A 26,249-nucleotide genomic window follows, 5' to 3' on the forward strand; every position below is an offset into this window, starting at 1 on the left:
ATCCTTCACATGGCATGGCCCCACCACACATACCCTGTGCCCGTACACCTCTGGGTACCACAGGCCAGCATCTCCAGCCCATCTCTTTTCAGACAAAAATGCCCTGGAATCTGTGAACAAAAAGTGCTTTATGAAATTGTTGTTCTCTGGAGAGCAATAGAATTGAGTGAGAGCCTTTCTATGGAATTTGTAAAGCCAAATACAGCGTTTAATGGCAAATTAAGCCTTTACTGCGAGACTCCATAGGCTGGTGTGTTACCATTCCCAAAATGCCCGGAATAATCCATTTCTCTAAAAGCCTTAGGACACAAAGTGAACTGCATGAAACCCCTACAATACTCCAAACTGTTCTCCATTCATTTTCCAGTAACACAGGGCTTATTTTCTCTTGTGTGTTGGCCCCTCAGGTCTGCAGTAGTAGGAATCTACAGTTGCTTTAAGATGATTGCCAGATTCACTCCTCCTCTGCAATGTGCAGAGTCCCCTTGTCACTGTGGCCACTGTCTTGGATCCTGACAGCTTGGGCTGTTGGACTGAGCTCCAAGAAGTATTCTCTAAGGTGTTAATCTTTACAGGGCTTATCTACAGCAGCTGCTCCAGCTGGCTTTTGGAAATCCATCTGGGGTGGGGCTTTTTGTGTCTTTTGGTGAATCTAATTTGGTGTTAAATTCGTGGCTTCTCTTCGGGGAAGGGTTCTCTGGGCTCCCTTATTACAGAACCACAGCCTGGTTTGGGTTGAAAGGGAGCTTAAAGCTCCTCCAGCTCCAACCCCTGCCACGGGCAGGGACCCCTTCCACTAGCGCAGCTTGCTCCAAGCCCCTGTGTCCAACCTGGCCTTGAACACTGCCAGGGATGGGGCAGCCACAGCTTCTCTGGGCACCCTGTGCCAGCACCTCAGCACCCTCACAGTAAAGAACTTCTTCCTTAGATCTTCTTATATCTATCTTACATCCTGAACTTCCCCCTTTCAGTTTGAACCCATCACCCCTTGTCCTATCGTTCCAGTCCCTGATGAAGAGCCCCTCTTTTATCCAGCTGGATAAAAGCAGAAGCCTAACCCATAAACCTGAATTCACATTGATTTTTCAGCCCATCTCTCTTCTGCATGCAAAGAGCAACTGTTCCCATCCGAGATACCAAGCTGCACATGTTTTGCATCCATTTCTTGGTAGAAAATGTAGGATATGCAGGATTAGAAGTGATTGATGCTAGTCAGAATGCATCCGCTTTGTCTTCAGGCATGCCTGGGCACGTTCCTGGGTAACCTGCTTTGGGTGGCCCTGCTTTGGCAGGGGGTTGTACTGGATGATCTCCAGAGGTCCCTTCCAACCCCAGCTGTTCTGTGGTTCTGTTATTCTCTAACCTGGAAGGCAAAGGGGGGATTTTCAACAACGACAGTAGTGACTGAGGCACTTCAGCAAGTCTTCTTTCCTCACTCGACATAGGAGAGGGAAGAGATCAGAGGAGAAGGACGATCATCGTATCAGTGCGAACATGAAAGCTGCATTTAGCACCTGTCTAGTTTTTAATATGTGCTTAGCTCCAACATGGCATTAAGCACTGAGGTAAGTGATAATTTATGCAGCATCTCTGATTCGCTGGAGCACGGACAAGAACTGACTTCTTTGCCTCAACAACCGCACTGGAAATTTCAGGAAGCAGAGATTATTGCATATAGAGAATCATGGGAGCCCAGAGTGGTTTGGGTTGGAAGAGACCTTAAAGCTCATCCAGTTCCAACCCCTGCCACGGGCAGGGACCCCTTCCACTAGAGCAGCTTGCTCCAAGCCCCTGTGTGCAACCTGGCCTTGAACACTGCCAGGGATGGGGCAGCCACAGCTTCAGTAACCTCCCTCCTGTTATAACCCATCAGTGTGTGGGTCTCTGGGTACTTGCAGTTGGAGTCCACCTGACTCCTTAAGCCTTAGGGACCAGTTCTCTCATATCTTCATGCCTGCACTCTTCCTGCCTTACCTGGAGGGCCATTGAAAGGACCACGCACTGCTTGTTTCTTACAAAACTTCATGGCAGGGTTTGCCTTGTGCACAGGCTGAAAAATCTTTATTTTCTTTTCTTTCCTAGCTAGCAAAGAGGAAGCAAGCCCCAGCCCAGGAGCAGAAGAGAAAAGTAACTGGATGCCCTTGCACCCTCCAATCCATAGAGCTCAGGTTTCAACTGAGTGACCCAAGGCCAAGGTGAGTATAGATCTGAACTGAAAGCAGCACTGCCCAGTTAATAACAGCCATACACAATATCTTTTAACAGGAGAAGGTGCTTTTCAAGTGATAGGAGTTTTGTATTTCCCATAAGTGTAAGACGTGAAAAGCCAGCTCCTTTGCAGTGATGCTCAGTAAGTGTTCTGTCTGGCACAGAGGGCTCTCTGATGATCAAATGCCATTTCCTGCACTCCTCACTGCCCCACTGTAATCTCGGGTTTGATTAGCACCTACACCTCGTCAGAGGTAGGTACCACAGGTTTGAGAGCAGGGCAAAGTGCCACTTCAGCAGGGGGGCATCAGTGCCAGCACGCCAGTGCTGCAGAGCTCAGGGTGCCTGCAGCTCCCCCAAAGCTGGCATCACTGCTACTTGCTCCTGCCTTGATGAAGCAGGTGAGAACTGTCCCTCAGCAAATAAGTTTCAGATCAGTATTGGAACAAGCTTCTGTAGCCAAGCCCTGACCACGTCTGTTCTGGGACTGGGCTGGCTTCTTGAAGCTCATGGTACCCCATCCTCCAGCTTCACCACAAAGGGCACCATGGATGCTCAGCTTGCACATGCATTTTGTGGACATAAGCTGCCAAAAGGTAGAGAAAAACATCATTTAGAGTCTGAGGCACCTGGGCTGGTGCTGTGGCTCCAGTGCTCTTTGTACTTGTCCTACTCCAGGTCAGTTGTGAGGCTGGAGCAGGGCTGGGTGGAAGCTCTGCTGTTACTGTGGGTCACTTTGCCCTGGAATCACTGCAGCGCAGCGTGGCAGCAGCGCACTGAGAGATCTCCCCTTCCCTCGCTGCCACCTCGCAGAGGCTCAGTCATGTTCTCACTAGAGGCAGTCGAGCCGCATGCGCTGCCCAGCTTCTTTGCGAGTTTGGCATTTTTCATCATTTAATACAATGCAGCAAACAGGTTTTCACACTCTCAGAGCAGCCCCATAAAGCACCGCAACGAGCTTTAGCAGTGGTTTTACTCAGCACGTTTTATTGCGTGGGGTTTTGGATAGAACTGTTTGTGCATCGTAATCAGAAACCTGCCTCCTGTTTTGTTTCTGCAAGTAGGGGAGAGAGGGGCCAAAAGGACTTTTGGGTGAGGACTCACGTGCTTCAAGTTGTAAAACCATAGTTTGTTGAAGGCACTAAATCTCTGCTGGAGGTCTGAGCCCTCTGTTCTAAGGTAGAGGGAGCCCTGTTGTTAGTTAGGGGCAGTTCTAGTTCTGTTGTAGTCAAGCGACCTCATATGATGTATATTCAGACAGGGCCTCCAGGCAGGTTGTGCCTGGATATTAGAAGGTCTGGCACCGTTTTCTCCTCTCAGCATCCCAAACTGCTTAGCAGTGCTGGTGTCCCAGGAGCCAAGGCTGGCAAGGAGCGGGCGCATGTGTCCAGGGGCAGGCAATGGGGAGAGCCTAGTTCCCGATTCCTCCAGTGGTAACTTTTCCCCTTCCAGAAGAAGCCCAGAAACAGAGCCACCCAACATGGTCACTGCAGCGAGGGAGGGAGAGCAGAGCCAAGGTGGCTTCTGCACCTTGGGATCTCAGTGGCTTTGGAGAGGGATGCTTTCAAAGGCTGACATGCCCTGCTAGGTTTGGGGTGCCTCAGTTTCCCGAGGTTTGCAGCTGTCTCTGGAGCCAGTGTTGGATGGGACTTGATCAAACACAGGTTGTGTCCGGTTGGCCAACAGTTGGACAGGCAGATGGGACCTTCTGGGGTGAGCAGTGGGAGTTGCTGTCACCAGAGAGAGTGGTGTCTTCTGCTGTAGGCAGCCAGTACCCTCTTTATATAGCTCTAGCCACTAGATGGAGGTGCAGATTGATACTTGAGGAGTGCAAGTTCCACTGTGGAAATAACTTCAGTCCCCCATTTTCAGCAACTTTTTCTCCTGGGGTCTCTCAGTTCGCCTCTAGGACCTACGGAAGTCAGCAGACTGGCAAGATATAGGTGCTAATTCAGCCGCTGGTGGGAGAGATTTGTGCTGCAGGAAAGCAAACAGCAAATGGCAATGCTGGCAGGGGATACTGCTGTGGGAATCCCTACTCGAGCACGGCCCCTGCAGTTAGTCTGAAAGGGCATTTCTGAGCACTGCAAGAACGTGGTCTCTATCCCTGTTCTTGCTTTCTCACCTGCCTGTGTAATAGCAGCCTATCTGCGTTGCCCCAACTTGAGGCTAGAGCAGCCAAAAGGGCTTTTACAAGGACATCTGCATAGCAGAGCACAGTGAAGAGCATGGCCTGAGCTTCACGCACGGTGTTTGCAGGTCCAGCTGCCCTGTTTGAACAACATTCCTTCCCATTACCTGTATCACCCCCAGTTATCTCCTCTCCAGCCGTGGGGTCTCTTTGGCTTTCTGAACCCGAGCTGCTCAGAGCCCAACTCCATCCTCTCTGCCCTCCATGAGGTTTGATGCATATCCTGACCCTACAGCAGCGCATGGTGGTAGGGGAGCCACAGAAATGATGCAGGGCTTTTGAGAAGTGGGCCTGTGAGAGGCAGGCTCTCAGGCTGGAGCCTGGATGACTGTACGGAGGCGGGAATGCTGTTTGCAACTGGAAGAGGCTGTTACAGGGCAAGCGGGGAGAAATTATCCTCATTAGTCACTGACAACAACATGAGAACCAACAGGCTGGGGCTGCAGCAGGGAAAATGCTGTTAAAGTGCCAGAAGAAACATTATAACCCTAAGCAAAACTGATGCATATCAAGTGGGTAAGGAATGTCCGTGGCATTTCTGCTCCTGGAGATGCTCAGCACTGGGCAGACCTCCCTAAGAGAGAAGAAAACACCAAGCAAAGCTCAGACACAGGAGACACTAATGGAGGAGAAGTGTCCTCCTTCCCTGCCCACGCTGCCCAGTGATGCTGGTACCAACATAAGCTCCTGCCCGGCTGAGGGAGAGCGCTGTCTGGTCCGTCCTGCGCACCCCAAGGCAGAGGATCTCCTCGCTCGGGCTCGCATCTCGCCTTGCTTTGCCACATCTCCCCCATGCTGCCTCGCTGCTCGTGGCACGGTGCCTGCTGCAGAACAAACAGCCCTGCAGAACAAACCTCCTTTCAAAGAAACTCCTGCTGCTGAAGTGCTGGCGCAAGATGCTGGCAGCAGCGAGCTCCATGGGAGGTCAGCGTGACCCCATCCCCAGCCAAGAGCACTTTCCCTCTGACATGCACAAGCTGTCTGGCAACACTGGAATAACTGGGACTGAGACTTGGGCATGCAGCGTGTCCGCCCCAAGCAAGCTGCCTTTGCTGCTGGGTCTGCAGATGATGTTTGCAGGCCAGAAAGCTCTCGTATACTGGGCTGTGTCAAAGGGAGCATGAGAGCAGGTCACAGGAGGGGATCCTGCCCCTCTATTCTGCTCTTGTGAGCCCCCACTTGCAGCGCTGTGTGCAGTTCTGGTGTCCTCAGTAAGGAGGACATGGAGCTGCTGGAGCAAGGCCAGAGGAGGCCACGAGGATGGGCAGGGGCTGGAGCACCTCCTGTGTGGAGCCAGGCTGAGAGCACTGGGGCTGTTCAGCCTGGAGGAGAGAAGCTGCGTGGAGACCTCAGAGCAGCTTCCAGTGTCTGAAGGGGGCTACAAGGGTGCTGGAGAGGGGCTCTTCTTCAGGGACTGTAGGGACAGGACAAGGGGTGATGGGTTCAAACTGAAACAGGGGGAGTTCAGGTTGGAGATAAGGCAGAAGCTCTTCCCTGTGAGGGTGCTGAGGTGCTGGCACAGGGTGCCCAGAGAAGCTGTGGCTGCCCCATCCCTGGCAGTGTTCAAGGCCAGGTTGGACACAGGGGCTTGGAGCAAGCTGCTCCAGTGGAAGGTGTCCCTGCCCGTGGCAGGGGTTGGAGCTGGAGGAGCTTTAAACTCCCTTCCAACCCAAAGCAGGCTGGGATTCCATGATTTTGGTTTGAGGAGGAGGGGTTTGGGGCCAGCAGCTGAAGGATCTGCACTGCAAATGCCAGCAGCAGCTAGGATCCAGCTGAACAAAGCTGACAAACTTCATTTTTCGCTCTCATCTCAAGCCCACATGCTGCAAAGCCCAGGGAAATTAGTGGCATTAGTGAGGAAACACAACAGGAGGACTGAGGCCAGTTGGGATATAAGCTCCGTGCTCTGAGGTTCAGCTCTCCAGTGGGGTCTGGTAGCAGAGCCTCATTCAGCCTGTGTTTGAAGGGACACTTTATGCCTGTCTCCAAATCAAAGCTACACCTATACTCGTAAAGGAGCAGCGCAGTCCTGCAGAGCATCAGTGAATAAAGAATTAGGCCAGTATAAAGTATTTCTATAAGGGAATGTGCTCCTTGCATAGTTATTAATTCATTCCTGGTCATGGCCAAACTCACTCCTCTACTAAGTCATCTCTTAAATGAGCCAAATGAAATTTATTAACACAGCATTGATCATTTAAGTCTTTTAGCATAAAGCATAATGGAATAGAAACAGAAGTAATAATTTCTTGCCTGGCGTCTGGTTCGTGTCTTGTGCTCAGAGCTCTGTGTTACGGCTTCAATTGTTCCTGGAGCTTCTTCCCAAACAGGCACATCAGAGCAGCTGGGGGTGGGATCTGGATTTTTGCTTAAAGACAAAGTGAGTTTCCCTTTGGGCTGGGCCTGAAATGACTCTGAAAACTGAATTGGCAAAATAGAAGCAAGCTTTTAAATAGCTGCGAGGACTGGTTAGCTGGAAGGGAGAAACATGGGATCATTGAATCAACTGGGTTGGAAGAGACCTTTAAGCTCGTCAGGTCCAAGCGTTCCCCAGCACTGCCAGGGTCACCACTAACCCATGTATCAAAGCATCCTTAACCATTGCCCAGTCAAAGACATCTCCATTATAAACGAGTCTTACCCAGGCTCAGAATTGTTTTGAGATTCACACTGTGGACTCCTGACACAAAATGAAGCAACAAATGAATTTCTAGCCAAGAAGCTCTGAGAAATGCAAGGGATTTACCCCCTAACCCAAGCCCTTTGCTGCTATATGCCATCAAATATTTATTTACTGATATTCAACTGTAAAATGCTGAGAGAATAAGTCTGGAAATGCCTTTAGGAAGTCATCTGTTCCATCTCTCTATCCACAGCAGGATCGATGCTATTTGTGTTGCTCCTGGCAGGTATTTTTCCTACCTATTCTTGCAGATGCTCAGGGATGGAGGCAGTACATTCTCCACAGGTTATCTTTTCTTCCCTATCCTTACTGTTATCACTGTTACATGTTGTTACTATCTGAATCTGGCCCCATGCAATTCAGATTAGCTCCCTCTTGTCCATTTGATGAAGGATTCTGCATTTACTGGACAAGAAGGGCTGTCACAATTCACTGTTGGCATCCACAGGTTTACACTTCACTTCAGTGGAGCTCAGGAAAGTCTGCAGCCTCAAAAACCTTGGGTTTTCATGGTATGGCTTTGTCTGAGCCATAGGATTCCAGGCATCCTCTGACAGTAAACCAGAACACGTGTGCTCATGGTCCTAGGAGCATTCATACAATTCATATCTCAACCCAAGGCAGCCACAGCTGGGATGGTGTAGGAGGGATGAGTTTGTACTCAGACAATCACAGCTGAGACCATTTGGGGCTGTAATTACCAGGGCTTGAAAAAGGACTGTGAAGGACACGGCCTCCCTTCTGCTCCTCTCCAAGCTGTGTTCAGGTGGGTGGTTCATGCTTGTCCTGGGTTCAGCAGTAGCAGTCATTTTTCTCCTTCTTGGTAGCTGGTGCAGCGCTGTGTTTTGACTTTCAGCTCGGGAACAGAGCTGATAACAGCGATGTTTTGGTGTGGCCAAGGACTTTGTGAGCCTCATGCTCTGCCAGGGAGGAGGGGAAGCCGGGAGGAAGCAGAGACAGGACACCTGACCCAAACTGACCAAAGAGGTATTCCATACCACAGCACGTCATGCCCGGGATGTAACTGGGAGTTAGCCGGAAGGGCTGGGAGACTGCAGGGTTGGAGGAGGTATCGGTCAGAGCTTGGTCGGGCTGAGGGGGCGAGTTATCGGTCAGCTGGTGCTGAGATGTTGTATTCTCTTTGTTTCCTTTATCATTATTATCACTGGTGGTAGCAGCAGTGATTTGTGTTATACCTTAGTTACTAAACTGTTCTTATCTCAACCCGTGGGAGTTGCATTCTTTTCGATTCTCCTCTCCGTCCCTCCTGGAGTAGGGGGAGGGAAAGAAGGGGGGAAGTGAGTGAACGAGTTACCTGACTGGGTTTAAACCACGACAATGCTCAATGTCTCTTTATGTAGGCTCTGCTGAGACCAGGGTGAAGTTGGCTTTGGTTGGGAACTGGGAGCAGTAGCTCTAAGAGTTGGTGGCTTCATGTGGTGAGATGGGTAAAGAAGGTCCATCAAGGTCTCCATGGCTCAGGGCAGACCCTGGGGGACTTAATGTTTCTTCACAGCAGCTGTTGTCGCTGCAGAAGGTTTCATACATCTCAGCAGCATTCACTATGGAATAGGAGGGGGTTAATCCCCTCTTCTGCAAGGAGGGAGGGCAGTCTGTCTCTTCTACCTCGCTGCTGGAATAGCAAATCCTACAGGTCTGTTTAAAGGAGGCCCAGGGAGCACCACAACCAGCTACCAGTGTCAGCAGCCCACGAGTTGAGTTCATGATAGCTCACAGTCATGCAAGCTTGGATGTTTTCAGACATGAGTTGTTTCGTGTTGTCTAGAAAGGTCTCGGAGGGCACAGTTCAGTTCAGCCTTGAAGAGAAGCCTGGAGAGTAGCTCAGCAACACGTAAACTATCCAAATCCAAGCTAAAGCCCATCTCTATGCCTGGGATGCTGCAGTGTGCAGGGGAAGCTGTCAGACGCTGCAGAGTACAGCACTGGGGGTGCAGAAGAGAGGTCCTTCATTCCCACTTCAAGTGTCTGTCTCCACATTAAAGTCACTAGTTAAGCAGTCACAGTTCTGCCTTTCTCTTTGCAATTAGACGCTGTGATTAGAGCAGTGCCCATCACGTAGCTGTGTCTTTTCGTCCCCTTTATGAATATCTTCTGCCTGATCCTTTCCATTTCAAGAACGGATTAAAAGGCTCCTTTTAAGAAGCTGGGACAAGTTTCCTAAGCTAATGCAACCCCGGCCAAGTTGGGCTTTCATCAAGGCAGTTCAATCTTCACCTCTCCGTTCGTTAGGCTTGTTAGATCAGCCTGGTCTCCTGAGGGATGTTTTAAATGGGGGTAAAATACCATATTAAGCAGTCCAGGAACTAATTTGATCTAATTTCATTTGTATTTTGTTTCTTTCTTTGTCTCCTCTTCAAGTAGTAAGAAAGAAAGACTTGGAGCTATTCTAAAACCACTCTTTTTCTTAGCCTTTTGGTGGATAGAATAATTCAATGGAGCCTTAATAATCTGTGTCTCTTGGCACTCACAAAACTCTATCCTCCTTTCTTGCTACCTTTCCTCTTTCTGCTTTTACCAGATGGATGTAATAGCCCAGCACTGTGGTGATGCCTCTTGTTGCTAAACACTCATGAACTTTTGGAGAGTATCTGGTGAAGAACAGTTGCTGGAGTGCTGGAAAAGGGTAGATATTAAAAACAAATTCTACTTGTCAAGTAAAGGAGCAAAGGATGCTGATTGATGCATTACCCAGCTTTTTGCTAAGGGAATTATGGATGTGTACAGAACAGCTTCATTTGTTGAACTGTTGAATTTAGGGTTTGGGGTTTGTTTCCCAACATGCCTCTTGATCATTAGTAATTAAATTGCTCAGATTGTACAGTATATGCGTTTTAAAAGCATCAAATGGAACTAAGTGTATCTTTGTTTAAAAGCTTATAAACATGATTGCCAGAGGAAAAGTGTCTGTGCCAGGATGTTCTGCATGTGTGTGTCTCCATTACAGCTTTACGAAGCTGTTGGTCAGTTCTAAGCTATGTGTGAAAGAGGCGAGTGATAATGTTTATGGGGTTGAGCCTATATTAGACATCAGAGAATCCACTTAAAAGCTGGCTCTATGGGAAATCACAGTTTAGCTCTGCTCTTTCGATAGTGACTTACAGACACTGGTCTGTCCCTGACCCAGCCTGTGCTTCTGGAAGTGATGCCACAAAGGCCATAGCAGGTACAGATGGATGGCTCTGCCTCTTCAACACCCTCTTCTCACCTGGGGGTGAGGTTCTCTGCTGCACACCTCTGCCAACCAGATCCACAGGGCACGTTAGCTCCTGTCTGCAGGCAGAGCACACTGGTAGCGATCAGTACCCCTTTGGTGTGGCTGGAAATCAGGTGTCAGGGACAGTCCTGTGACTGTCTGATGGGGTCAGCATAGCCTAGACCAACCTGGAAGGTGAAATAGTTGAGGTGGGGTCACAGAACATCAGTCTCTGGGGGTGTTCTGCTGCTGGAGCCTCTGAATTGTCGTTCAGCAGCTGAAGTGCTCATCTGAATTCAAGGGGACTGATGGTACTTATCTACATTTCATGCAAATGAGCCCAAATGCTGGTTTCTGGCTGCTTTCCAGTTCAGATTCAAAGCCTCTCTCCCTCTCTCACCCTCACACCAGCCCGCTGGTGGGCTTGAATATCTCTTCAATGGCTCTTCGTGGCTTTGGCAGCACAAGAACTGCCTGAACTTCAGATCAGGGAGCAAGATGTGAAAGAAGAATGAGCTGAACTGCACTGCTGTGCCCTGGGCAAGACCCATCTCCTCTGAAGGACCAGAGGCTTTTGTTCCTGGGGCCAGCTGGGCCTGGATGAGCAGCTAAATCCTCGGTCCTGAGCCTCAGCAGCTCTTCTGCCTTGTTTTGCAATGAGACACCATGAGTGCACCTTGCTCAGTGTGCCCTCCAAGGGCTTGGTGTGTGTGCAAGGTGATGGTGCAAAGAGAGCAGCACAAGCATTGGCTTGAGAAGCAGGGGTAGGGAGAGATGCACTGCTCTAAAATCACCCAGCAAATCACCTGCTGCTCTGTGCCTCAGGGTTCCCAGGTTTGGGCTGTTTAAGCTCTTTGTTGAGTCTCTCTCCTCGCATGTTTGTGCGATGCCAAGTACAGAAAGTGCCTGGTTTTGCTTGAAGTTCTGAAATGTTTCCATAATGCAGACAGCAGCTCTTGTGTGCCAGGGTTTTAATTGCCAGGATCCCTGAGGTTTCCCTGCATAGCCCTTGCAGAAGCCAGCATATGGGGCTGACCTCTCCCAACTTGCTTGTTCTGCCTGGCAGGCTCTTCTCCATTATTTTCTCCCCATGTTGCTGCCCGTGTTCTGTACTCCCATCCTGTGCAGCATTTCCAGTCACCTTCCAGCAGCCTGAATGCCTCCTAATCTGAAGTGTGTTTCAGCCTTATCTCTGTCAAAGCAGAAGGGGAGGGCAGCCATCCTCATTCCCAGCTGCTCTTCAGCAGCCTGATCCGTCGGGAGCTGAAGCCATCAGCTGCTCATCTCTGCTTTCACTGGAAGCTGAGTGACTTGCAGGTGATGCTTCTGTCAAGAGCACTGAGGACAAAATGGGGCTCTCTGTCTTTTCAGGGCTGCACATAAATCTCTTCTCAACGTGCTCAGCAGTGATGGTGTGTCGTGTCTCATTGCGGGCTGTCACTGAGTTTACTCAGCTCCCTTGCAAAGAGTCCTCCTGCCGCAGTTTGTTAGTGCTTGTGTGTGACCATGGGAGGAGGATCCAGAGGGTCACAGCAAGAGCCCTCGTGCTGGAAGTGCTTTGCTGAAGCAGTTGGGTTGGCCTCCGTTTGCATCAGTGTAAACTGGGATTGGGATTCACTCTGGTACCACGGGGCTTTGAAATGATGTAGGAAGGAGCAGCAGAGCAGTTGCTGCTGATGTTGAGCAAACCGAATGTGTTGGCTGAGGGATGAGGAGGGACCAAAGAGAATAAGAAAACTGGGTGGGCTCCTTGCATCTTTCTGGCAAGCCTGCAAGCATTAGGAAGTTCCCTGCTCCTCATCCCAGCAAATCCTAAAACCTTGTGCTACCAGGGATGCACACCATCCATTCAGCAAGGGATAGGAAAAGCGTGCAGGAAGGCAGTAAGTACCAGGGAAATCCGTGCTAGGCACTGAACACAGACTGTCCAGGACCTGCTCTGGTGGAAGGTGTCCCTGCCCATGACAAGGGGTTGGGACTGGATGAGCTTTAAGGTCCCTTCGACCCAAACCAGTCTGTGGTTCTGATTCAGTGTTGTTACCCTGGACACAGCCTGGATGCTGTGTGCTGGTACATAAGGTCCATGTCTGGTACTAGCAAGCTACAGAAGAGCCATTTCTACTGCAGAGCAAAGCAAGACTTTTTGTCCTTAGTTTCCATCCTCAGGTTTTCCAGTTTTTACCCAAATCCCGAGTTGTGTTTGCTGTCACCTGGACCATTTGCTGCAGCTTCGGTATTGATCTGACTCAGAGTTGCAGAAAGCCGGCGCAAACAAAACCCCACTGTCAGGCTGACAGCAAGAGCTCACTCCTCTCAGGCAGCAATGAAAAAGAGGTGACAGAGAGCTGAGTGCACTGAACATGCACCCATAAATACACACATAACTGTGTAATTACTAGTATCAGTGAAATGATAGGTATAAAGACCTAGTTAGCAATGGAGCAGGATCATTAGCATAAAAACTACAAGCACAAAAATGCCTTGAAATGACAAATACAAGGAAGCCATATGAGATTTGCATTAAATTAGTGACTGCGTGTGAGATGCTGTTTAAATGGCAGGTGACTAGAAAATTTCTTCCCCTTTTAGTGGAAGAGGCTGAAATGTTCATTTTCATGGTAAACAGTAACTGCACATTGATTTCTGGCTTTAAAGCATCTCTGCAAATAGCACTCGCAGTGAGTGGGGTGAGAGTCACAGAAATCAGAGGACTGCTTTGCCCTGCGTGTCTCAAACTTAGCAGCACAGCTTGAGTTTCTTTCATGCACTTGTTAAGAAGCCCGCAGTGACAACAAGGAAGCCAGCCCCCCCTGCGTCTGGGGGTGGGAAATCAATTCACATACAATGATTTGGGAAAGGGATCTGATGAATTATTTCAAAGCAGAAACGCGTGTGAGAGGGAGCGTCGGGAGCTTGCAGTGAGCTCAAGGTGCCCACTGGCTGCTCCCTGTCACTTGGGAATTAGAACTTCCATAGAGCAGAGGAACGGGATCGTATCTAACAACTGGTGGGTCAGGATTGCTCCTGCAGCTTGCAGGTCCTGGTTTGGATAGACAAGCAAGTAGGATTCTAGGCTTGGATTAGTGTAGAAGGGCCCCCATCTGTACCCTGACTGTAGAAGAGAGCGCACAGCCTGCTGGGGCTCTCAGAGCTCCCAAAAGTCAGCACGAGACTGGCACGAATAGGGATTCCCGGGCTGTCGAGCTCTCACTTTTGCAGATGCTGTTAGGGAAACCCTATAGCCCTTCTTGTTGCAGCACCTGGGGAGCCCTGAGGCCTTCTCTGTGTTGTGAAGGTGTTGACTGCACAATGAAGAACGTGTTTCTGATAGGAAAAAGCCTTGTGAAAGTGCATCTTGCAAAGCCTTCTTTTTGTCCTGGAACCAGGACAATGTCTGGGGACCCAATGAAGGATTGGGGACGCTGGTGAGGCTGCAGGTTGGAGTGTGAGGTGGTGGCTGCCTCCGGGGCAGGGAAAGGAGGGAGTTTCTCTGTGATGCCTAGCCCTGTCCCTCAGCAGCACTGGTAACAGCAGCCTTGTTTGGGTTGGAAGGGACCTTAAAGCTCATCCAGTTCCAGCCCCCTGCCATGGGAAGGGACACCTTCCACTAGAGCAGCTGGCTCAGATCTCCATCCAACCCGTCCTTATGCCTGAGAACACCTGGGAGCCGCGGGTGAGTCCATCAGTCAGGAGTTGATTTGCACAGTTAACGTTACAGACCAAAACTCACTGTGGGTGCAGTCACTACAACCACCTAAATCCCAGCCAGGTTTACCCCAGGCATCCACTGCCAGATCAGCACACACACACCAGGCCTTGCACCCATCAAGCTGCACTGCTATAATTAATTAGCACAACTTCCTGACATAGCGAGGCTTTAAGTGAGAGCTTTTGACAAGGTTATGCTTTGATTGAATGAAGTCTTACCCTAGCACATCACTAAACGGTGCTATTTTGGGCATGAGAAATGTCACTTCTTTCCCCAGATAGGCCCATCTGAAACTGGTCACCAGGCAGTGACACATTAGTTGTTCTCCCTGGGTTTAGCTGGTGGTTGCTGTTTGAGAAGTTGCTTGGGTTCAGTTTGACCATGTAATTTGCAGAGAATTGTTTGAATGGCTTTCTGTGTTGTGAACCAAAAGCCGAAATGCTTCTCTTGGTAATTAAGATGGAATGGGTAATGGTTTTTCTCTGTCTGTAAGTTCCCTTTCTGAAGAAGGAAGGATTAAACTGAGCTTCCCAATGCCTCTGTTCTTTTCGTCATGGACACAGTCCTCATTTGCACCCACAAAGGTTTGCGCATCCTTATTTGTGTCTTGAGCTCCCTTTGAAAACCGAGCCCACCTAATGAGAAGAGGAAAACAGGAGCTGGTGCCGAGCAGAGAACAAGCACCAGCTCTCCTCTATCTTTCTTTTTCCAGCTTTCTCCAAGTACTTGACAAGTTTTATGATCAACCAGAAGCAGCGCTGAGGGGCAGGGAGCTGTTTGGAACAGTTAGAAACGTGCCACTTAAGTCATTTCTGCCTTTCGGGGTAAAACTTAAGTCACTTGGCTGCTGCTCAGAGGGTACAAATGGGAAGCCCTAAATACCCACACCAAGCCACTCTTCCAGCTGGTTCTTCTCGACGTGTCAGCAGCACGGTTGACCACGCTGGTGTCTCTGTTTGCTCATTCTCTGTAACCTCAGCCTGCCAAAGCCTGCATCTGTTTGGGGCGGCCGTCAATCAGATGTCGAATTTGATTTTGCTTGGCTCAAATCAAAGCTGGTGTTTTGACAAAAGGTGTTGGGGGGGGGAGAGAAGCTGTCAAAGCACTGCGGGCGAGAGAGATAAGCAGAGACCTGGGAGGTGGGGGGAGAAATGGGGGATTTATTATCCATGAAAGTGATGCAATGTTGTGGGCAAAGAGCAGGGATCGGCGGGGAGGGTGGTGCTGGGAGGTTTGGGGTGGCTTGGTCATGCCATGTTATGGGGTACAGAAGGAGGTGGTGGGGTAGAGGTCTAAGCAGGAGGGCAAGGAAGATCCCCCAGTTGGGCTTGTTCAGCCTGGAGAAGAGAAGGCTCCTTAAGGAGAGACCTTAGAGCAGCTCCAGTGCCTAAAGGAGCTGCAGGAACCCTGGAGAGGGGCTTTGGACAAGGGATGTAGGGACAGCCCAAGGGGAATGGCTTTAACCTGCCCGAGGGGAGACTGAGATGAGCTCTTAGGCAGAAGCTCTTCCCTGGGAGGGTGCTGAGGTGCTGGCACAGGATGCCCAGAGAAGCTGTGGCTGCCCCATCCCTGGCAGTGTTGGACATAGGGGCTTGGAGCAAGCTGCTCTAGTGGAAGGTGTCCCTTGGTGTGACATTGGACTCAGGGGATATTTCTCCTAATAGGGATTTTTAAACCCACATAGGAATTATTTTGCCCACTTTTGAGAGACTTCCCATCTTCTCATTCATTTTATTCAGTTCTGAGATGGGGTTTTCTTTTCCCCATATTTTCAGTAAAATTCCAAGGAGATGCAATAGCTTTGGGGTTTAATAACGGAAATATCCCTCTCCTGTTGAGCTTTTTACAACCGAATATCATTTTAATACTAACGGGGTGGGGGAGCTGATACCAAAATCACTTCAAATGGAAAATCAAAACAGTTCCAGTCTGTGGGGGTATTTTTCAGCTAAAGAATGATTGAAGTGAACGTGTGCCCGAGCCACATCTCACTCATCATAAAATGGCATTTTCTGACAGAAGGAGGAGCCACAAATGAGAGCGAGCGTGGACCGGTGATTATTCTTTTCTCCCATAACCCATAATCAGCCAGAGGAGCGAGTCTTCTGCTCGATATCTTCACAAACACATCAGATGCAATTAGAAAGCTGTAGCTGTCTCCTGGAAATAGGGGCAATGAACCAAAGCAATTGAACAAAACTAGGTGCCTGGAAGAGCGCCGAGACTGCGTGGTTTTTGGTTCAGTGGCCAAACGGGGGGGGGGGCAATACATTTTTGAGTTAACCTGAATTGAAAATGTTTCAATTTTTCCAGTGAAGCAAAAAGTTGGAAAAATTAAGAGCAGATTGCTTTGTCTTTTAAGCTTTTCTTTTGTATTTTCTGTTCCATTTCTTTCTCAACTGCTTTTAAGGGAAATTTCAAAGTCGTGTTTGATCCATCCCAGCCTATGGGTTTTATAGTGGAAAAACACAGAAGTTTTACCCCAAAATACTTTGTCTGTTGCCAAGTGGTGGGAGGAAAATGAGGTTGGCCCTTCCAGAGGTGTGAATTATGAGCTGGGTTTTAAAGTAAGGTTGAATCATTTCAGCTGAGAACCGGTCCTTTTGTCCTCGATGGGACATTATTCACCGGCGATGCTGTTCGCAGGGTGTCCTTGTGGGCAATTGGCTCGAGGATGGGACTCTTCATTCTGCTTCTTGGAGTTCTCAATGGCAACAACTCACAATGGAAATAAACCAGAGCAGACACCAGGGAATTCTTTAAGGCTCCTTTGTTTGGGGTTTCTTTTTTCCCTGCAGAAGCAGCAGATTTAGTTACGCTGCCTATTGGATCCATATTGATGCTACTGAATCTTCCTCTTTAAAAGACAAGAAGATATTACAGCATTTAGAGCCCCGGTTCAGCGTTGGCAGAGCTCTGCTTCAAGTTCCCTTTCAGGAACTGTGTTACATTTACCTAACCTGTCCTCAAAAGACTGGAGCACAAAAGGAAGCGGCTGACATTTAGAAGGATTTTTAGCTTGCTGCGTTGCACTGGTTCGTGTTTGTTTTGTTTTCTGAGCGGTTTCCTCTGTATCTACTGAGCATTTAACTGGGAAATGGAAGGGGGAGAAAAAGCAGCATTTTGGTATCTCACAAACTAGATGTGTGAAACAAAGCTCTGCGTTAGTGAGCAGGACTGGATAAAGAGTCCCTTTGCTGCTCACAACATGTTCCTGTGCTGTGCTTCAGAGAAGCAGAGAGGTGCCAATCACCAGCATTTGCCCCAGCAGCTAAAGAGAAAGATGTCAGAACCTAAAGGGAGGGTGAATTTCACTGCCGTGGGACCTGTCCTCTGCCTGCTGTCCTCTCATGTGTTCTGTAATGAAAGCCAGCCACATCCTGGGCTGCGTCAAAAGGAGCGTGAGCAGCAGGTCAAAGGACCTGATCCTGCCCCTCTGCTCTGCTCTGGTGAGACCCCTCTGGCAGCACTGTGTGCAGTTCTGGTGTCCTCGGCAGCAGAAGGGCATGGAGCTGTTGGAGCAAGTGCAGAGGAGGCCACGAGGATGCTCAGGGGCTGGAGCAGCTCCTGTGTGGAGACAGGCTGAGAACATTGGGGCTGTTCAGCCTGGAGAAGAGAAGCTGCGTGGAGACCTCAGAGCAGCTTCCAGTGTCTGAAGGGGGCTACAAGGATGCTGGAGAGGGACTCTTCATTAGAGACTGTAGGGATGGGACAAGGGGTGATGGGTTCAAACTGAAACAGGGGAAGTTCAGGTTGGAGATAAGGCAGAAGCTCTTCCCTGTGAGGGTGCTGAGGCACTGGCACAGGGTGCCCAGAGAAGCTGTGGCTGCCCCATCCCTGGCAGTGTTCAAGGCCAGGTTGGACACAGGGCCTTGGAGCAAGCTGCTCTAGTGGAAGGGGTCCCTGCCCGTGGCAGGGGTTGGAGCTGGAGGAGCTTTAAGGTCCCTTCCAACCCAAACCATTCTGTGACATGGGTGGAAGAGCAGAGATTAATCTTACAGAGGCTGTGAGCTATGTAATGATGGGAAGAGATGCAGATATGCTGGGCTGTGTGCAAGGCAAATATAACAAATTGGAGAATCGAGCTGAAAAAAGCTGGGATGTGATTGAATCAGGACAAGCCTCAAGCCTGCGCCTGGGAAAGGTAATCCAGAAGTGTGGGATGGAGAACAGCTGGCTTGGCAGATGTTGTGCAGGAAAGGATGGGGAATGTGTAGCTGATGTGAAGCCACACATGATTCAGCAATGCCAGGCACAGGGGAAGAAGCAGATGCATGAGGGAGCATAAGTAACTGTATCAGCCACAAGGCACGTGGGTGAGCCTTCCACCAGTAAGGCCACATGTGCATGGGGTTTTTAATGCATTACTTGGAGAAAACTGGATCAGTGGGAAGGCATTCAGAGGACAATAGGGACTATCAGCAACCCTCAAAACACAGTGTAAAGGTAAAATGAGTTCATAGCAACTATTTAACTTGAAAACATGGCAAGGCAGCGATCTTCAAATATGAAAAAGGCGAAGAAGGGGAAAATTTATTCGTCATGATTTTGGTGAACAAGTGAAGAAGAAATGGGCTTAAATTGCAGCAGGAAGGATTCGGGTTAGGTATTAGACTCTCTTTAAAGCTGGCATTGTGAAGTGCTGGAGCTGATTGCCCAGGCAAGGTGCAGAGCTGAAAGGCTTCAGGAGGTCACGCAAGCAGCTGTCAGGAGTGGGTTAGGCAGCATGTTATGGCTTGAGGCAGAGGAAAGACCCACTGACCTCCTGAGATCCCTTCCTGCCCCTTTCCTTCCCTTGCAGTAGCAAGTGTCTGCTCTTTCCCAGCTCAGCAGGGCTCCTGGAGAAAGCACTGCTGTCAGAAAATGAGCTTTCCTCCCCTCTTTATCCCGTGCTGGCTGTGCTATCAGCATTTCAAATGTGATTTTACTCAGCAGTCACCACCTGAACCATCTGAGGCTTAACTATGGGTTCAAACCTAGCCGTTTTGGTTTTCCACATTGCCATCAATGCAGATGGCCATGTGTTGTAAACTGCCTAGGAGAGAGGAGCCGGCTTTGTTTAACTCGGGTGCTCTGATGCATGGTTCACACTACACTTTATAGTTCAGGTTAAACACACAGAAATAGAGGTTACCCGCTTCTAATCTGAGCAAAGAGCGGAGCTGTACTTTACTACTGAACTACTCAGCTCTTTGTGGACATGAAAAGGGTTTTTATTTGGCTTTTGAGGTTTATTTTACAGCTCTGTTTTACATACAGAGAGCTTCGTTCATGGTTCCAGTTCATAGCTCAGGTACAAGCCATTGAAAAAGATGTGGCCAAAGGGAATAGTCTGGAAGCTCTTCACAGCTTCAGATCTACTCCAAGTCTAACATGGGAGGTCTGTGAAGCTTCAGGTTTGATGGGGCTTGCTCCTAAATGTTTACCCCCAACGTAAAAACCTAAAGAAGAGAGAGAGCTGTTCAGCAGATTCAGGATCCAGAGAAGATGTGAATGCTCTAGATCTTGGTAATTAAATCCTCACTTCTAAAGCAAGCGACGTGAATGCCTGTTTTGAATGTAGGTGTCGGAGCTGTCGGTTTTAGTGTTGAGAACCATATAAATCACAGACTGCTTTGGGTTGGAAGGGACCTTAAAGCTCATCCAGTTCCATCACCTTCCACTAGAGCAGGTTGCTCCAAGCGCCATCCAACCTGGCCGATAAATCTCATTCCACCAGCACTGGATGAATTCTCTAGAAATAATTGGGATTTAAGATTTGAGATTCATTCTGATATTTCTTCCTTAATCTTTTTCCTGCCCATCAAAATAGCCTAAAATAATAGACATCTTATTATAAACACAATAAATAGCTCAAACTACATTTCAAAAGTAATGAGAATTCGGAGCCTGTTCTTTTGAACCTGTGTCCTGGGTTCAGCAGTAGCAGTCATGTTTCTCCTTCTTGGTAGCTGGTGCAGTGCAGTGTTTTGACTTTCAGATCGGGAACAGAGCTGATAACAAGGATATTTTGGTTTGGCCAAGGACTCTGTGAGGCTCATGCTCTGCCAGGGAGGAGGGGGAGCCAGGAGGAAGCAGAGACAGGACACCTGACCCAAACTGACCAAAGAGGTATTCCATACCACAGCACGTCATGCCCAGGAGGTAACTGGGGGTTAGCCGGAAGGGCGGGGAGACTGCAGGGTTGGAGGAGGTATCGGTCAGAGCTTGGTCGGGCTGGGGGGGCGAGTTGTCGGTCGGCTGGTGGTGAGATGATGTATTCTCTTCCCTTGTTATTTCCTTTATCATTATTATCATTGGTGGTAGCAGTAGTGATTTGTGTTATACCTTAGTTACTAAACTGTTCTTATCTCAACCCGTGGGAGTTGCATTCTTTTCGATTCTCCTCTCCGTCCCTCCGGGAGCAGGGGGAGGGCAAGAAAGGGGGGGAAGTGAGTGAACGAATTACCTGACTGGGTTTAAACCACGACAACCTGCTCACTCCACTCCTATTGAGCTATCTTGTGTTGATGAAGCCAGACCCCTTTCTCATTGAGCCTTACCAGAAGGCTTCACATTTGAAATTCTTCGGTGTTTCCAACACTAAAGGGATTCTAAGAATCAAGAGCTTAAAAGGAAACAAAACCAAACCCAGCGAGTTGTGATGAGCCATTTCTTGTCTTCTCAAAGTACTTTGACATCTTTGAAACAAAAGGAGAAAATAGAAAGAAATGGTTTGGAAAGTCTGTGCGTCAGAAACGTAACTGCAATGGATGTGCCCCTGTGAAATGGTTAGATCATGGCAAAACTGTGCTTTCTGGTTCCAACTCAGGTGTCGCGTCTCTTTAGACCAACACTAACACTGAGCAGGGAGTGCAAACTGAGGGCTGACGTTAACGGGAGGATGATACACCTTGTCTTTGCTTTTATCCAGGAGAGACCAAAGTGCAGGAGACAACGTGGGCCAGCAGAAGGCAATGGCAGAGCAGAGAAACAAGAATGGCAAGGTCAGTGGTACCAAACATCAAGGGCAAAACCCTTTGATCTCCATCATCTTCCGAGCGCGGCACACTCAGGAGCATCCCGCTGCCACCAGCACTGCTGGATGGGTAGTAGGGAGCCCATTATCGCTCAAAAATCTCCTAGGAAGGCATTTTTGTCTGTGCATTGGAAGATTGAGCTAAATGCTGGGAGCTATTAGCAGACAATTAAAGCTAATGTTGCAGCCAGCAGAAAGAGCCCAGTTAGTCACTTTACTCAATTTAAATCTTTGACAATTTCCACAGTTCTAATCAAGGAATAAAACAGAAAATACATATAGATGTATGGATGTATATATCAGAGCGTTAACTTTCATTGTCAAATCAAGGCCAAAATTGCTGAATGAGGTAAATATGAGGAAAAATGTAATAGACTATTAGCACAATATAGCTTGTGGCTTTCATTTCCAAGTGATAGTCGCACAGCCCTCGCCCCCACACGCTTTGGGATATTTAAGGGTACAAAATAGTAATGTTTGAGATGGATGAAATAATCAAGTGAAAGACATAAAAATCTGCAATGAACAAGTTGTAGGGGGCTGGGATTTGTTGGGGAGCCTTTCTTTGTCTGGAGATAAAATAGAAGAGTGTTGTGTTAGTCTCAAGAAAGAGACTAGAATCATGAAAGGTATGTGCAAAAATAGCTTGGTACATGAATAGGAAGGCAAGAAGAACATCTGGGGTGTATGTAAGGAAAACAAAAGGCAGCTAAAGGAATACTGAAGAAAGAGAAATGCAGCCCAGGGCGCAAGGGCTGTTTCATTAGAGGAGCAGTTAGATGGACAAAGTGAAGATAACAGGAGGAAAAGCAGAGGTGTGCTCCCCAAGGAGCTGACAGGTACGGAGGCAGCCACACAGTAACAGGCTAATTTCGGGTTTTCTTGTTCGTGTCAGCTGTCAAAGAAACAACCTCACTGCCTGTTCGGGTTGTGGAGGGCATTAGAGTTGTTCATTCGGGGAGATGCTGAGGCACAGCCCTGGTTTTCCAGTACTTTGGCTCTCTGGTGTGACGTTGCCATCAGGAGGGAGATGTCCGTGTGGAGGTCTGGCTAAAAGGGGAGCTATAGTAAGACAACCAAGCAAAGCAACCCCATATTTGCACACTCTGGACAAGGATTAGAGGTTTTGTTGCCTGGGGTCTCCTGGGAGCCTTCTTTGAAGCAAGTCAAACCTGGATGTTGTCTAGGAGACAAAATATTGTCAAACTTGGCTTCTTTTCCTGAATAAAGCAGTTCTGTCCTGTATAGCCTTGAGCTAGATACCTCACTGGCTTCTTCATAGAGATAGCTCTTTCTTACCACGCATGGGTAACGCACCAGGCCCACTGGAGCCCTAGTATTTTCTGACATCTCCAGCCGACAAGCTCCCTTGTCATTGATCATGGTTTCTTGCACAGCAGGTTGTTTCTGCCAGAAGGAAAGGCAGCCCAGCACAGTGAGAGCTCTTGCATGTTAGAGCATCTTCTGCACTTCCCAGCTGTCAAGGCACAGAAAGCAAGAGAGGAAAGACAGGGCAGTGGCCTCGAGCTGTTCATGCCGCATCCTGAGCCCCAGAGACCATGATGAATGGGTTCCTGGAGCAGTGAATCAACACTGCCCACCTGAGCCCTCCTTCCCCATCACTGAAATACCAAGTGATAGCTTTGTCTTTGCAGAACCACCAGGGAAGAGCACAGCCTGTGTCTGTTTGACAGCCCAGTGTGCCTGGCTCAAGATACGTGCACACCAGGCATTTTGGCATGAAATTACAGCTCAAGGCAGCAAAGAGTTTCCAGTGCTGGATGTCATTGCAGGAGTTGGCTGCTCCAGAAACCTGAACGTGGGTGGCAAACTCTCCTTCGTGTTCGACACATTGCCCAAATGCTGCAGGCTTTGGCGTGGGCCAGGTTTGCCATCGGTCCATCGTGTCTTGACTAAGCTTTAGAAGATCCTGCGTAGGCTGAAGGTCAGAACTGGAGAGCTACAGCAAGCAGCAGTGTCAGGATCAGTGGTTCTGTGGGATGCAGGGAAGCAGGCTGGAAACCACATGTATGAGCTATTTGATGAGTTCTTCAGGAAACACTGCCTAGGTTGGGAATACCCAGGCAGGAGCATCAGAGGCCACCTCACATTACAGCCAGGGGCACGAGAAGCTTAATGACAGGTCTCCAAACTTCTTCACATTAGGTATTAGGCAGAAGCTCTTCCCTGTGAGGGTGCTGAGGCGCTGGCACAGGGTGCCCAGAGAAGCTGTGGCTGCCCCATCCCTGGCAGTGTTCAAGGCCAGGTTGGACACAGGGGCTTGGAGCAAGCTGCTCTAGTGGAAGGTGTCCCTGCCCGTGGCAGGGGCTGGAAATAGATGAGCTTTAAGGTCCTTTCCAATCCAAAGCAGGCTGGGATTCTATGATTGTGATTCCAGTCCTCATGGGAGAGATGCAGTTCTTCACAGCTCAACTGAGGAGCTGTGGGAGACGCGGTTTCCTTGTATCAGCACATTTCAAAATGTCAGTGGCAATTGGAATCAAATGCTGCAGTGCTGGAACAGCCACAGTAGCAGTATAACAATAACAGTGATATTATCATGGAGCTAAGTGCCTCCATTAAGACACTGCACTCTTAGGGCGCACCTGCTTGAGAAGTTTGTGTTCCTGCTTGCTGAGCCATTAATACTGATGCATGGCCCTCAGGGAGGTGGGGATGTTGCTCTGGAAGTGATCAGTATCATTCTGTTTGTTTCCTAACATCATCCACCCTCATTAATTTGCCTTCCCTGCCCTGACCTTCCCTTCGCTGTCACCACCAGCTTTTCAGGGAGTCTCTTTCTCAGCCCCTGTGAATATATTCCTGCCCCATAGAGATGGCTCCCCATCTGGGGGAACCAGGAATACTTTACTGGATAAAGTAGCTTGTCCCTTCTGCATTATCCTCCACGATCCCCTGAAATTCACTGGAATAGGGTATCTGTGGCCAAAATGCATCACCCTCCCTCCTCTTTGTACCCACATCCAGGAAGGGAGCAGCAAGTCTCCCACAAGTGGTGATTTCCTGTCATAGCCCACTCAGCCCAGGGGTGATGAGGGGTAGAAAAGCAAAGCCACCAGCCTTTGTTTGTAAAGCAGGTTGGGGTCATCCCTGTTTCTTGTATTTCTTGGGGTTTGTATTTCTGTTTTAACACTACCAGTAACTCCCAGGTGTTCTGGTAAAGCATCAGAGGTAAGGAATGACACATGATGGTTTCTCACCCAGCAAACTCATGATGTATTTGAAATGATGCCAAGGTGGGGGGGGAAATACGTACACTGGTGTGGCTATAATGCTAAGGGGGCAGACAGCTTTGTAGGGAGCATACAGGAGAAATGTGCATGAATATGTTAACAGGGTTAAGCTGCAAACCCACACGCATCACCAGCTAGAAAAGGCACATGGGGCCTTGTAGTGAAAGGGGAGCTGAAGCATCCTCCTGACCCATAATGGAACGACCATACTCCAGTGTTAACAAGGGGCTGACTTCTCTGTTATTAGCCAGGCATTTGAAGGGCAGGATGCATCTATCCTGCATCTGTTCTCCAGGTCAGCGACCTGCTGTTACATGCAAATGCGCCGAGGAAGAGGTCAGCGAAGGAAAGTACCAAAGGGCTGCAGGAGAAGGGAGGAGGGATCCAGATGGATGTCAGGAGCTGAAAGGAACCTCATGTTTTCCAGGCAGAGAGGTTGGCAGCCTGAGCAATGATTCTTTTCACACCTGCGAGAACTGGTGCCAGACACACAGATGATGGCATGGCTGGGCACAGAGAAGTGAAGTATCGACCGGTGATGGGGATAGCAGAGGCCCATCAATCTAAGTCACCAAGGGAAGGAGAGCCATTGTCTTGCACACGTTCTCGCTCACACGCTTATGGAGAGATTTGTAATTGCTTTGCCAGTTTGGCTCCAGTCTTCCACTGAGTCATCATCCAGCCACTCGATCATTTCTAAGTAAAGGGCTGTCAGTGCATCCCACCAGCTTGAGCGAAGAAGTGCTTTGGTCCCAGATAATCCCTCCAAACCTTTCTGTCCGTGCAGTGCTAAGACGAGGCTGTGTTCCCTCTGTAGTCAGTGGAGAAGAGATGAGTTTCTCCAGGGGGTGACTCATCCTTTCCTAACAAAGGTGCTTAAGATATTGTTGCTGAACTGGCATGTCTGGGTTTCCCTAGAGAGCCTGGCTGGCCAGCTTAGACATGGGCTTGCATTACAGCAATTGATACTGCTCTCCCAAGTGATGGCAATAGTTCTCATTCAAGATAATCCCTTTTTCCTGTTCTCTGCTTTTCAGTGTAGCTGCAGGAAAGAGAATTGTTGCTTTGGGGCTGCTGCACTGGCAGTCTCAGAAACCAGAGAGTCTCTTGGTAGGTCCTCCATTGTTTTCTGTGTATCTAGACCCTGCCATAATACAGCATGATGGATGTTCCCTTTTTCCCCACCTTTCTTCTGTTTCCTCCATTTGGATGACATCAGTGTAAGGCTTACTCAATGTAACTGCAAAGGTATAGGCTCTTCTCTAACATTTTGGCTGTCACAGCTTTGCTTTGCTAGGATGTGTGGTTTTTACAGGTGGTAGCTGTACACTGTCCAAGCATGGCAGTGTCTGGTTACTTGCACCACCATTACCGCTCCAGGCCTGGTGTCCTTTTGGGCAATAGTCCCCCTGATACAGCATTCCCCCCCCCTGTTCTAAGCACAAGTGTTATACCTGTGGGATCAGCATACACATATCCTCAAAAATAGCTTTTTGATAGCAAGTTATGGGAGCAGACTGCCCAAAGTCACCTGGCCAGCGTGGAGAACTCCATTGACATCAGCCAAATCCACAAGCCACCTGATTTCATTGATCAATCACAATGCTTTTTCCTGCCAGAGACCTTCAAACTCTGCCAAAATGGCTAAGACAGACCCAAAGTGCTGCTATCCATGTGATGACTCCATTGCCTCCAGGCACAGCCTCCGTTGGCTCAGCGAGGGAGCTACAATCCAGTGCCTGGGGAGGATGCGGCCAGTGCAGACTTGCTGACCAAGCCCTATAAAAGTGAGCAGGTCTTGCCAGGGAGACATTAGGGGATGATGAATGAACACAGCCAATGAAAGAAGGGAGAAGGGGGATCAGGGGAATAGATTTGCTCAATTGAAAGCATATTAAACGTTTGCTCCTGCTTGAAACAGCAAGGTTGGCAAAGCCTAGCATGGGCCAGTGGCGTGGGTTAAGTGAGAAGT

The 26,249-nt window shown here is 49.0% G+C and overlaps 1 long non-coding RNA gene across 1 annotated transcript; it reads left to right on the top strand.

Annotated features, from left to right (window-relative positions):
• The first annotated feature begins 389 nt into the window (after positions 1-389).
• LOC134159909 (uncharacterized) lies at positions 390-21,521 on the top strand. The gene is made up of 3 exons (XR_009963358.1): positions 390-559; positions 2,083-2,195; positions 20,919-21,521. It is a non-coding gene; the product is annotated as an uncharacterized LOC134159909 (long non-coding RNA).
• Positions 21,522-26,249: the final 4,728 nt, after the last annotated feature.

This window comes from Pezoporus occidentalis, unplaced genomic scaffold, assembly GCF_034315485.1.
Source record: "Pezoporus occidentalis ecotype Australia unplaced genomic scaffold, CSIRO_AGI_Poc_V1 ctg153, whole genome shotgun sequence".
NCBI lineage: Eukaryota > Metazoa > Chordata > Aves > Psittaciformes > Psittacidae > Pezoporus > Pezoporus occidentalis.